Source organism: Haemaphysalis longicornis, unplaced genomic scaffold (genome assembly GCF_048455015.1).
Source record: "Haemaphysalis longicornis isolate Haplotype H1 unplaced genomic scaffold, Haemaphysalis longicornis Haplotype H1 scaffold_1, whole genome shotgun sequence".
Lineage (NCBI taxonomy): Eukaryota > Metazoa > Arthropoda > Arachnida > Ixodida > Ixodidae > Haemaphysalis > Haemaphysalis longicornis.
In genome coordinates this window covers 51,937,357-51,948,655 of record NW_027526203.1, presented here as the reverse complement: position 1 = coordinate 51,948,655, position 11,299 = coordinate 51,937,357, and positions in this window count along the sequence as shown.

Here is an 11,299-nt window from a genome sequence, read left to right as displayed (position 1 = left end):
ATGAACTCGCAGATTGTGTTTGTGGCGGACCCCCAGGCGCAGTGATCCAAGTCTTCGATGGTGCAGCTGTACTTTGGTAGTCCGTCAACAGGGGCATGTTGTACGTGCAAGAGTTGTCCTTAGTTTCTTGCCCTGGTGATGCCTCTTTTGGTACCGCTGATAGCTGTGAAGCGTTCCAAGTTAGACCGTCTTCCAGATAGAAGGACCAGCGGCCAATTTTTTTGAGGATTTTTAATAGTGGTTCATAACTTGGAGCCAGGAACTGGTTTCTTCACTCGTATGTAGGTGCCAACTTGGAACTTTGGGACTCTTGCAGCTCGCTGTTGCTCAGCGTATGCCTTACTTTTTCGTTCACACTCTGGGACTCTTTTTCCTAGCGGGCTCATCTCCCGTGAAGGATTTGTGCTGAAGTCAGCTGTCAGCTGACCAATGACGTCCGAAGAAGTTCTCATGTGTCGGCCATGTAGAAGAACGGCCGGGGAGAGACCGGTGGTGCTGCGAGGGGTGGCTCTCTATACTCCCAAGTACTCAGTCACAGTTTCCTTCACTGGACGCTGCTCGAGCAGAGCCAGTTGAATGTATGACTTTAGTATACGATCAAATCTCAATGAGACCACTTGCCTGTGGGTTGTACACGGCAGAAAAGATTTGGTTGATTCCACGGTCTTCAAGGAAGGACTCAAATTCCCTTGATGTGAAGTCGACCATGAGCAGACACTATTTCAATAGGGTAACCCTCACGTACGAAGAGTGCTAGAAGCAACTTCGTCACCGTGTGAGTGGTAGCGTCAGTGCAAAAAGCCACTTCTGGCCATTTTGAAAAATAATCAACTACTTAAATGGCAAATCGGTAGTCTCCAGGTGCACGCTGAAAAGGAGCAACAACGTCAATAGCTATCTTGCCCCAAGGTTTGTCAGGAAGAGGAATTGGCTGAAGTGGTGTGGGTGAGATCTTGGCACTTTTTTCCGCGTGCTGACAAACGGAACTGCGGATAGCTGTTTCATCATGTTTGCCTAACCCTGGCCATCATACTTCTCTTGTAGGCATTGTTTGGTTTTCACGATACGAGGGTGGGATTTGTGAGCCAGCTGGACAAAAGTTGCTGTGAGCTTGACAGGAACTACGATGCACTTAGTACGGAAGAGCATGCCATCAACTGCTGTCAACTCCTTTTGGACTTCATAGTATGGAGTCAGCTTAGGTGCCTGATTCTTGCGGGGTGGCCACGATGTCTGCACATAACGGGAAACTTCTCGTAGAGTGTTATCCTCCACTGTCGCTTGTCTCAGTTCATCTTGACGTACAGACGTCACCAGAGACACTATTTCTTCAGACTCGCGTGGTTTCGTGGTGGGCGGTGACAACTTGTTTGAGTGCTGTGGATGCATTTCGGGACGTAGCATTTTGGGGCCTTGTGTCAACGTTTTACTTGGTTTGTGTCAATGTTTGGCCACAGTAAGGCAGTGTAATTCTGTGCCCACAATCTGGAGGCCAAAAGCTTGTACGGCATCAATACCCAGAAGTGATGTTCCACTTGGGTAATGTGGAAAGTCACTACAGCTGTTTCCGATTTGTGCACAGTGAGGGCGGGGAACTGTCCACGCACAGGAATTTGTCGACGTGAAAAATCCAGTAATGTTAGTTGCGATTTCTTCAGCTCAGCTTGGTCTCTGAACAGGTTTTGAAAGCTTTGTTCTCCCATTATCGATACAGCTGAGTCAGTGTCCACTAAAAATTTTATGATGTGCCGGGGTGATGCCAGAGAAACAGGTTGAACCCCGACATCAAAGTAGACACCCGTACGCTTAATTATCAGTGTGAACAGTAAGAATGTTCATGACACTCTCAGCGTCTTCCTCTGGAACAATTTCGGCGACTCTTCCACACCCGCGACGCAAACTTCGACAGTACTGTTGAAAGTGACCTCGAGGCGGCCACACGTGAAGCAGGTTCAACCGCGGGCTACGGAAGTTGACAGTTGTCAGTTTTGTGCGCCGCAATTTCCACACGCGGCTGTGTTTCTGGAGTACGGGATGACAGCGCCACTACATAGGACACTACAGTAGTATTCTTTACAAGTTATGAAAAAGGAACCAAAGACATTGCTGGATTTGGACCCCGTCATTGCAGAAAGCTGAAAGTATGTGGCCCCGCGGCATTACTTCACGTGTTTTTGATAAATTGATTTTAAAAATCCACTTACACGCAGTGTTTCATTATGCCTGCTACGCTGCTGGTTCGTTGTTCCCGTTGCTAATGAAAGTGGCATCAAAGGGGCCGACTAAGGGTGTACTGACCTCAAATTGCCGTTATTTTGTTGGCAGTGTTGGATTCTGTCTGAAGTGTCGTCAGCTATTAAAGTTATTTTGGAATTGTGCAGTGCATTTCTGTGAAATGAACCCAGCAGTTTATCTTTCCTTTATTTTTCTTCAGAGTTTGTAAAATGACCTTCGTGAGCAATAAAAATGTGCTTTTGAAATTGTGCTTCATAGTGATGGCTGGAGTTTCATGATTGCATTTTGGTGCTTGTGCAGTTTAACAGTAGAGTATAAATTTTTCCAAAGGAGTTTACAAAGTGTATTGGCAAACAGTCAGGTGTCCAGCGTCCCCTTACAACGATAGAGCCATTATTCTACCAAGTGGGACAATTTTTTCAGAGACTTCTCATAAATATTTAGTTTGTTTATATTCAACACCTCTTCCATACACTTGGAAGTTATTATTGTTCTAGCAACTATGACGAGTTGGAGGGGCTTTAGAGTGATGTGTCACTGATTTTCAAGCATGCACAGTTGCATCTGATTATGCAGCTGCTGTAAGAATAGAAAATGATGCGGCATATCAGAATAGTTCAGGACCTTAGCGCTTCATGATGCTGCATTTCAAGAATATTCTGGCTGTACAGCTGCAGTAAGAATAGGAACCGGTTGCCCAGCAGGTTGCAATGGTTTGATGTCAGTCCTTCGAAGTGCTAATGTTGCTCCTTTGCAGAGGTGGGCTGTTGCTTCTGACTAGAAGGCTACGGCAAGAATTGCAGACTTATGTAGTACACTGGAATGGATTCATGTGAGGCCCTCGGACTGTAAAGCCGCTGCTTCTCAAGCACACCTCTTGTTTACAGCCATGAAGCCGCGGTGAGAGAACATGCCAGGGCTTGAGACTGTGAAGTTGGTGCTTCTCATGAACACAACAGTGTAATTTTTGTATAGGACCCACACCTCCACCATCACCTTTGCCAGCTCTCCCAGTATTGGCGTTTTCAATGTGCGTGCACAGCCTGGACAGCTTTCATGGTGCGGAAAACACTACTCGAACACTGCGCCATGAAATAATTTTCTTTATGTTGTGCGACGGCTTATGAAGATACGGCATCACTTTCACCTTGTTTTCATGGGGATTGTGCATTTTCGTTTTGCCTTTTAAACTTAATACAGAGGCAGTCTGCAACTGCCTTAAGCACTGGTGTCAGAAAACCCTCTGCAGAAAAGCCTATGAGTCTGGCGGTCAGTGTGTTCCTGGATTACGTGGACACAACTTTTCTGCAGTGCACTGCAGAAACGGAATGTGGCTATGCCTCATCAGGGATGGCTCAGAGGTACTGCACTTGCCTCATATGGGGGAAGTACTGGGTTCGAATCTGCGCACCGCCGGGCACCCACTGGTTTCTTTAATGGGTACAGGTGTTCCTGGTCGAGTGCGGACTTTTGAAAGGGTAACTCACGCCTGGAAAGCTGCCTTTACCCTTGCGAGGGGCTTCCGACCTTTGTCAATCTGGTGGGGCCCCGGCCTTCTACAACACCGCATTGCCAAAGGGAGGAAGAGTCTGGCGGCATGTCCTACCACAGGCGATTACTGAGTAGAGTGTGCAACGTTGCTGTGGAAGTCACCATGTGCATTCGTGTGCCTTGGTGGTGCCGGGCACCTATTGAGAAAATAGGTACAAGCCTGGTGCTCGGCCCTTGTTACCACTAGAAGATGCTCCTGGCATGTGACTGTATACACTTGAAAAGTTGACCCAGCTTGTACAGGAATCACCTCTATGCAATTAGGTGGCTAGAAAGTGCAATTTTTTTTTTGTTTGTGTCCCCACACGATTGATCAAATCAATATAAGAAAAAGGGACTGCTAGCACACATCTTCACCTCAAAAATTGCAATTAATGGGACAAAAAGTCTACGCAAATTGTAGCAAAAACTGGAAAGCGGCAATAAAGTACATAAGTAGTTTACTGAAACACTGGAACTGTCGCCAATTACTGAAATTTTAGAAATTGGAGCTGAGCTGGTGGTAGATAGCGGCATTGGAGTTGTAGAGAATAAGTGAAAAAAGTTTTGTCAGTGGCACCTGCATGATTTCGGTGACACAGGTTTTGGGAATTACATTCTCAGATATAGGCTATAATTTATATTTTAAGCACCTGCAATGCAGCCTACTAGGGAATGGTGCTATGAGATGCCCCGTACCCTACACTGTACCAACAAAGTGACGTGACTCTGGTCTCTGAATCACTGTTAGATGGTACGGTCAATAAACAAAACCGTTCGCAAATGACAGTCAACAGGTGCAGTTTAATTTTAACGCTCTCTTTATCTGCTTTTGCTGCTAACCTTCCAATTTTGACACATACGCGTTCTGGGGAAATAGAAATTTCGAGAAATGTGAGCACGGCCCCTGCAAAAATGGTCCCAACTCAGCGATTATATCACCGTTTGTTAGCTGGCTGAGAAAGAAATCGTGCAATGTACTTTCCGCCCTTGCATTTCAGAAATAAAATACACAGAACTACAACTTTTTCGGAGGCTGTGTTTTTGTTCGTGAACTTGACTAAAAATAGTTACTACAGGTGCAGGATGCACTCTTTATCAAGCGTAGATAAGGTGACGGGGAGTTCGAGAAAGCCCTTGCTTATATCGTTCCGTCCAGGCGGAACGCCAAACAGCGTTCCCGGCTCACAACTCGCAGTGAAGGCAGTCTGTGTGCATTTTTACCATACCACTACCGCTCACTGTTAATTAGTAAATACCCTTAATAATTGCATCGATAATTACAGCTTCGGCGACGGGCCTCGGGGCAAGCAACCGCACTGAAATGGTCCATGTGAAAAGCTTGGCATACTGCTGAACAACAATGCGATCACAACCATTGTCACTCGAGAATGTAAACACAAGCAGCGCGCCATCGCCTCCTGTACGATGATCGCGCTCGCCCGCTGTTTATTACTATATTATTATTTTTTTATAATTGCTGCCACCACTAATAGGCGCTCGTGGCGCATCTGCCCCACTTGCGTTAATGCGTGAAACGTTTCGATGCAAATGCTTACACATGCAGCAATATTTTTACTTTTTATGAGTATCCTTATTACTACGTAATGCATAAACGGCTTCTGCGTATTTGTTTTTTGTTTTTTATTTTTGTGTGACGTCACCGGAAGTTTTGGTGTTACGGCGTTTTGGAGACGGAAACACGCGTCTAGAGTGCCGTTCGACACTACTATAAGCCGTCCACTAAAGCGACGTCCACCGGCGTTCGCACAAAGAATGCTGCGTCTGGCACTATAACGTAAATTAAATGATAACCTAATGAAGAGAGAGCAATTATAAAAAATACCAAACTAATGAAAGCAATGAAAATGTAATTACAAGGGAAGGTGAAAAAAATTTAAAAAAGACGCAGACTCGTACCACCGGCCTCCGTACCAGGAAACAAGGACGGAACATCTATACCACAACGTCAGACGCTTTGCACTCTGCTAGCCACCCCGTGCGGCATCTCCAAAGCCGTCCTTGTACCAGTTGTATCGCGCCTCCGACAGGCGGCGATACGAGTCCTTCCCGAGTGCGGCGAGGCAAAGCTACGGTAAAGCGGTGCCGGCTTGTGCGATGACGTCATCGCTCGGCGATGTCTTGCTGATGATGATCGCTATAGGTATCCCCTTTGTAGCGGGGTGATGACGTGTCATCTTACCAAAAAACAAATATACCTATGTTTTTACACTTCGCTTAATACTAGCGCTGCTCTTAGGGCCGGCACTAAAAACTTATTGCGCACAAAATACTCATTTTTCCTGTTACAGCGGGTAACTGTCCTAGGCAATATTCCCCTCTCTGCTTTTCGTCCACCAGCATTCTTATCTTCTTTTCGTCATCTCGACAGCCTTGAAATCAACTCCCTCGGTGCTACCCTTAAATCCTAGGTATTCTGGAAGCCGAATATTGGAAACTGCGCACGTTCGCCGAACCAAGCACCAGCTTAAACAGCACCGCTGTTAGAAAGTAACAAGAGCAACGCCAGTGACATAGGCAGATGCGGGCAAAAATACCATTTTTAGAGCGTTCTTTTTGAGTGAAAAGATGCAATTTGAATTCATTTATTATAAGTACACCATATCAGATGGCAGTACACGAGATGAAAGCGAATTAAACGGTATATGAAGACAACATGTAAGTTAGGTTCATTCGAAAGATCACCTCGTTAGAAAAACAGCGACACCACTTTACCTAACTCAAATAAGCTACATAATGAGGAAAACAGAATATACATGCGACCCACCTGCTACTTTTCCGCACTGAACTTATGACGTATTATTGCTACACTCGGGAACAAGTTGAGCACGGCAATAGTTCATGTACGGTATCACTCCGCCCAAGCGACGGACCCGGGTGTCAACGGGCGCGCACGTTTTGAAAGGAGGTTGCTGTGAATGCATGATATCGCCTGTATATTCTAACGTAGTTTGTCGTCGCTGCAGTACTTCATAAGCATATTAAGTGCAAAAAAAAAATCACGGAAACGGCTCGTGCATGTTCAAGATATTCCCAGTAACGCCCTATTTGCGCCGCGCGGAGTAATATTCGGCTACGGGGATGAAGCAACTTCCGTTGCTGCTGTCGTTGGTAAGATGACAAGTCATCAACCCGTTTCAAAGGGAATACCACTACCAATCTATCAATCAATCGTTGCCGTTCTTAAGTTGTACCCGAGTATATAAGCTTGTAGAGCGAGCTATTTCGCGCTAAGTTAAGTGCATGTGCTTTTTATAGCAGGAGGAGTGGTGGCGTAAAAAATAAAAGTTTGGACGGTAACTTGAGCGCACAAAAAGCAAGGACTGAACGAAAAAGACACGAAGACCATCGAAGACTAACAACTGGATTTTTATTCATCACACACAACGTATATACCCTTTTTGACAACAGCCGCGCATGATCAAATGTGTCCGTATCAAGTCATACACACAAACACAAGAAAAAAAAAGCACTTTGCACTTTACATTATCTCATGCCGTCTGACAATTTATTTCCTTATCGAAGAGGGCTACTGACGCTTGACTTATAAAAGTTACGAACAAACACGTAAACATGGGAAGCAGTTAGTGCGGCAATTTTCCGGTCCACACTGCCTAAACCGGACTAAACACAGCCGTCAGGCGTGTTGGGCTTGTATGACACGACACTGGCCAACTGAGAAATAAGCGGCACGGCCACTTACGGTACCCTGTTTGCCGAGCCATACCTGATGTTTCACAAAACGGATACTATCAACCGTATCAAGAATACGACAGGCACACAAGTGGGGTTCGAAGCTAAGCGAACACTGGTTTTAAGATAAGCTAGGGTGCCTCAATGCCAGCGCCGCCTTTCGCGTGAATCGAGGCACCCTATCTTGAGAAATGGCGCAAGGGGGCGTCTGTGAGACCGTGGTAGTAGAGTTCCTCTATATAGCTCCTATATAGAGAACTCTAGGTGGTAGCCTCTGTCAACATACTATCTTTTGTTTTCGGTACATGCCCTGAATACGTCATTGCTGACGTCACGAAAGTTACGATTAGGCGGGAGAATTGAAATTTTGTCTTAAATTTAGTTATTTCTCTTTCGTTAAAGCACCGTTTGCTGCCGAAGAAGCACTGAGGGTACTATAAAACACCAAATCTTTTCTATATAGCGAACTTGTATTCTATGGCTCTGGTCAACGCTGCCAGGGCTGCAGAAAAGGCCCAAGGGTACCTGGACTGAGGGGCTAACCCACCCCACCGAGTGTGGTCTGGACGACCACCATTTGCTCGATTAAACGCTCTATCTCTCTCTTTGTTTTAACCAGTTTGGGTAAAAGATATTGTAATCGGCGTACCTAGCCAAGGCATCTGGATATTTTAATGCGCAGGTCGCTAGCTCCCACTTATGTCCGATATAAAGCAGACTCCTAAAAATCGGCAATTTATGGCCGTAAATTCATTTGGATTTTTTCTTTACTTTCAGTTTGACGTCTTGATTTATAGGATTGATTTTTGGGCGTAAAATAATAATTTTTTTTCTTGGTTGCATTTAGGGCGATTTCATTATCGTCAAGCCAATTGTGCAATTCACACAAATAAGCATTTACGCAGCGTTCAAGCAGTTTCAATATCAGAACCAGAAAATAACCCGAACACTTCACCCATACAAAAATGCCTTATGGGCGTCTATTGAAGAACGTATGGTGAGCTATGGCCGCCTATGGGTCTCTACGGTCACCCATAAAAAGGCATAAATTAGGCTATAGCCAGCTATTGAAGTTTTTATAGATCCTGCACTAAAGACTGTAAACCATACATTTCTCTTTAGACGATTATAGAACATCCTAGTGTGTTTAGTCTATAGAGTCACAGCTATTCAGGTAACTGTAGCCAGCTAAAGAAATATGTATGGCTTTAGTTCTATAGACCAGCCGCGGCAAAGCTCTTTTGGCTGGCTATAGACCATTTTTTAGCTTGAAGTCTACAGACTCAAAACCATTTAGCTGTCTTTTGCCAGCTATTGAAAAGAGTTCGTCCTAAAGCTACAGAGAGAAAGCCATAAAAGCTCATTCGGCTGGCTATAGGCCGTTGTTTCGCTCTAAGTCTACAGATTTCAAACCATTCAGCTGTCTTTTGCCAGCTATTGAAAACAGTTCGTCCTAAAGCTATAGAGAGAAAGCCATAAAAGCTCATTTGGCTGGCTATGGGGCGTTGTTTAGCTCTAAGTCTACAAACTTGGAACCATACGGATGTCTTCTGCCAGCTATTGGAGAGAATTTGCTTTAAAGCTAAAGTGAGGCAGCCATAAAAGCTTCTGCGGCTGGGTACAGTACAGTATATAACTGTAAACCCTTAGATGTGTGATAATTAAGCAACATTTTGCCGGCATTAAGAAAGCGTTTGGCGCAGAACTTACAAGCCTGCATCCATAAAGGCTTCTTTAGCTAACTACATAGTAACATAAGGCTCCAAGTTTCCAGCCGCTAATCGAAAAGCGTTAGCCTATAAAGGTATAATTCGAGCAACCATTAAATCCTATTCTGCTGGTTTCAATATGACTTATGACGCGAAATTCATATACTCATGATTTACCTAGCTACATCTACAACACAGATTGAATAACGATGACGAGTTTGATCGGCCAGTTATATGAACGTATTTGTTCAATAAGGTTAGGTACTTATTATACCAACAATACGGGAAAAGTACAATTAAAAGAAGCTACTGATTAACGCTCAAATTCAGGTTGCAACTTTGGATACTGCGCGTCCGCAAAGCTTGCAAATGAACGTTGACCGAAAGACGTATAATTTCGTAGAATTATTCTTCTGTGGCCCTTCGCTGCCGCGGCCAAGTGAAAAAGCGGGCTTCTCTGAAAACGGCCCTCACAGCGTCGAAGCAGATTGGAAATAACTTTCGCGGCCCACGGTACGCTCTCTCAGAAATATGGTGGAAGCTGCGAACAACCGCATTCTTTCTCCTGGGGACCCCACTTTCAGATTAGTCATTGAGAAAGGGCGAGAGCGACCCACGCCGGACCGAAGGAGGCGCGGTGAAGAAATTCTGGGAAGCGTTGAAAGGGTAGAGGGGACACCCCTGCTTCCTGCTTTATTTTCTTTTGTTTGTTTGGCATACTGGTTTTGGCGATGGGTACCGAAGGACACGGCCGTGCGGCCCGCGCTGTGTTAGTATTCCTGCGCGCAGCAATGCTAGTGACAGACAATGTTCCCTGAGTACTTAGAACAGATACAACTTTTTTCGGATGAAGAAAACACAAAACGTTAAGCGATCTTGTATTTACCAAAAAAAAAAATTACCAGCGAACAAGTTAGAAAAAGATCGAAAGATGGGCATGTATCTCCGCACTATTTGCTATCGCGATGAACCTGCTTATACCTGGATGTACTCAGTCAGCCACATTTCGTCTCCTTGCTGATGTGCGCGGGCATGGCACGTGTTGCCTGGTGCTGGGAATTTCGACTCGACGGCAATGTGCTCGTGTAGATGGTGTGACGCCAAGCAAATGTGTCGCTTTTTGGTGTCGTGAATTTCGGTGTTTACGGTGACAGTGTTACGATTAATTCAACATCAACTTCAAGTCATGCGAAAATGGATACCTGCGATACTGTGACAGGAATTTCATCGTACGCAAAACTCCTGGGTGAGTGATCTTACGAACTGAAGAGACTCTATAGTGCGAAAAATGCAGGACTTTTTTTGGTGTTGACGAATACTTTTCTTAACTACCCTGCACCCCATGGGCACTGCAACGTAGACAGAAGTGAAGATTTGGCCGCGGTGATGTGACAAAAATAATTTTTTCGCGAACTGAGAAAACTTACAAGGGACTAATTAAGTGAACTTGGAAAAACGTTTTTTTTATCATTGCATTGTGTGCGACCATCTTCATTGTTTTATTGAGAGTGCATTCCCATTTTAGCCACCGAACTTGCAGCTGTGTGCGTTGAGTACTGAGTGTAATGGACGACTTCTGAGTGCTTTCTCTTCTGTGGACTACCCAGCACCTGTACCCTGTAGATATTTGTGTCTCGGCGGACGTTCGCGGGGAATGTGCCGCGTAGTGTGGCTGTCGAGCGAGTCACTTAAGCGTGAGCCAGGGAGTTGGAATGCGTGTGCTGTGTTTTTCGATCGGCGTATGTGAACAACTGTTTACTGGTGGTGAAGTAGCGTAGATAGTAGCCATTTATGTGATGAATGGAATGAATAAACCCCTTGATTTTGCTTTCCTCGAATGCCTGTGTTTAAGCCTTTTGTGAATGAAAACTGGCGAAGTGTTTGCAATCGCAACCTCGCACTCCCCCTATATCGCTGAAGTGTTCACGGAGCATATATTACAGAATGCACCTAAGTGCCACAGGACAAGTTCTAGAGATCGCACCTAAGTGCCACAGGACAAGTTCTAGAGATCTGCATAGCTCTATGCCGGCATGGCAGCGTGCTAATAATTTCTCAGTGGCTGCTGCTGTCGCTGTGTTTCAAGTAGTGGTGATTCCCTTCTGGCTGCA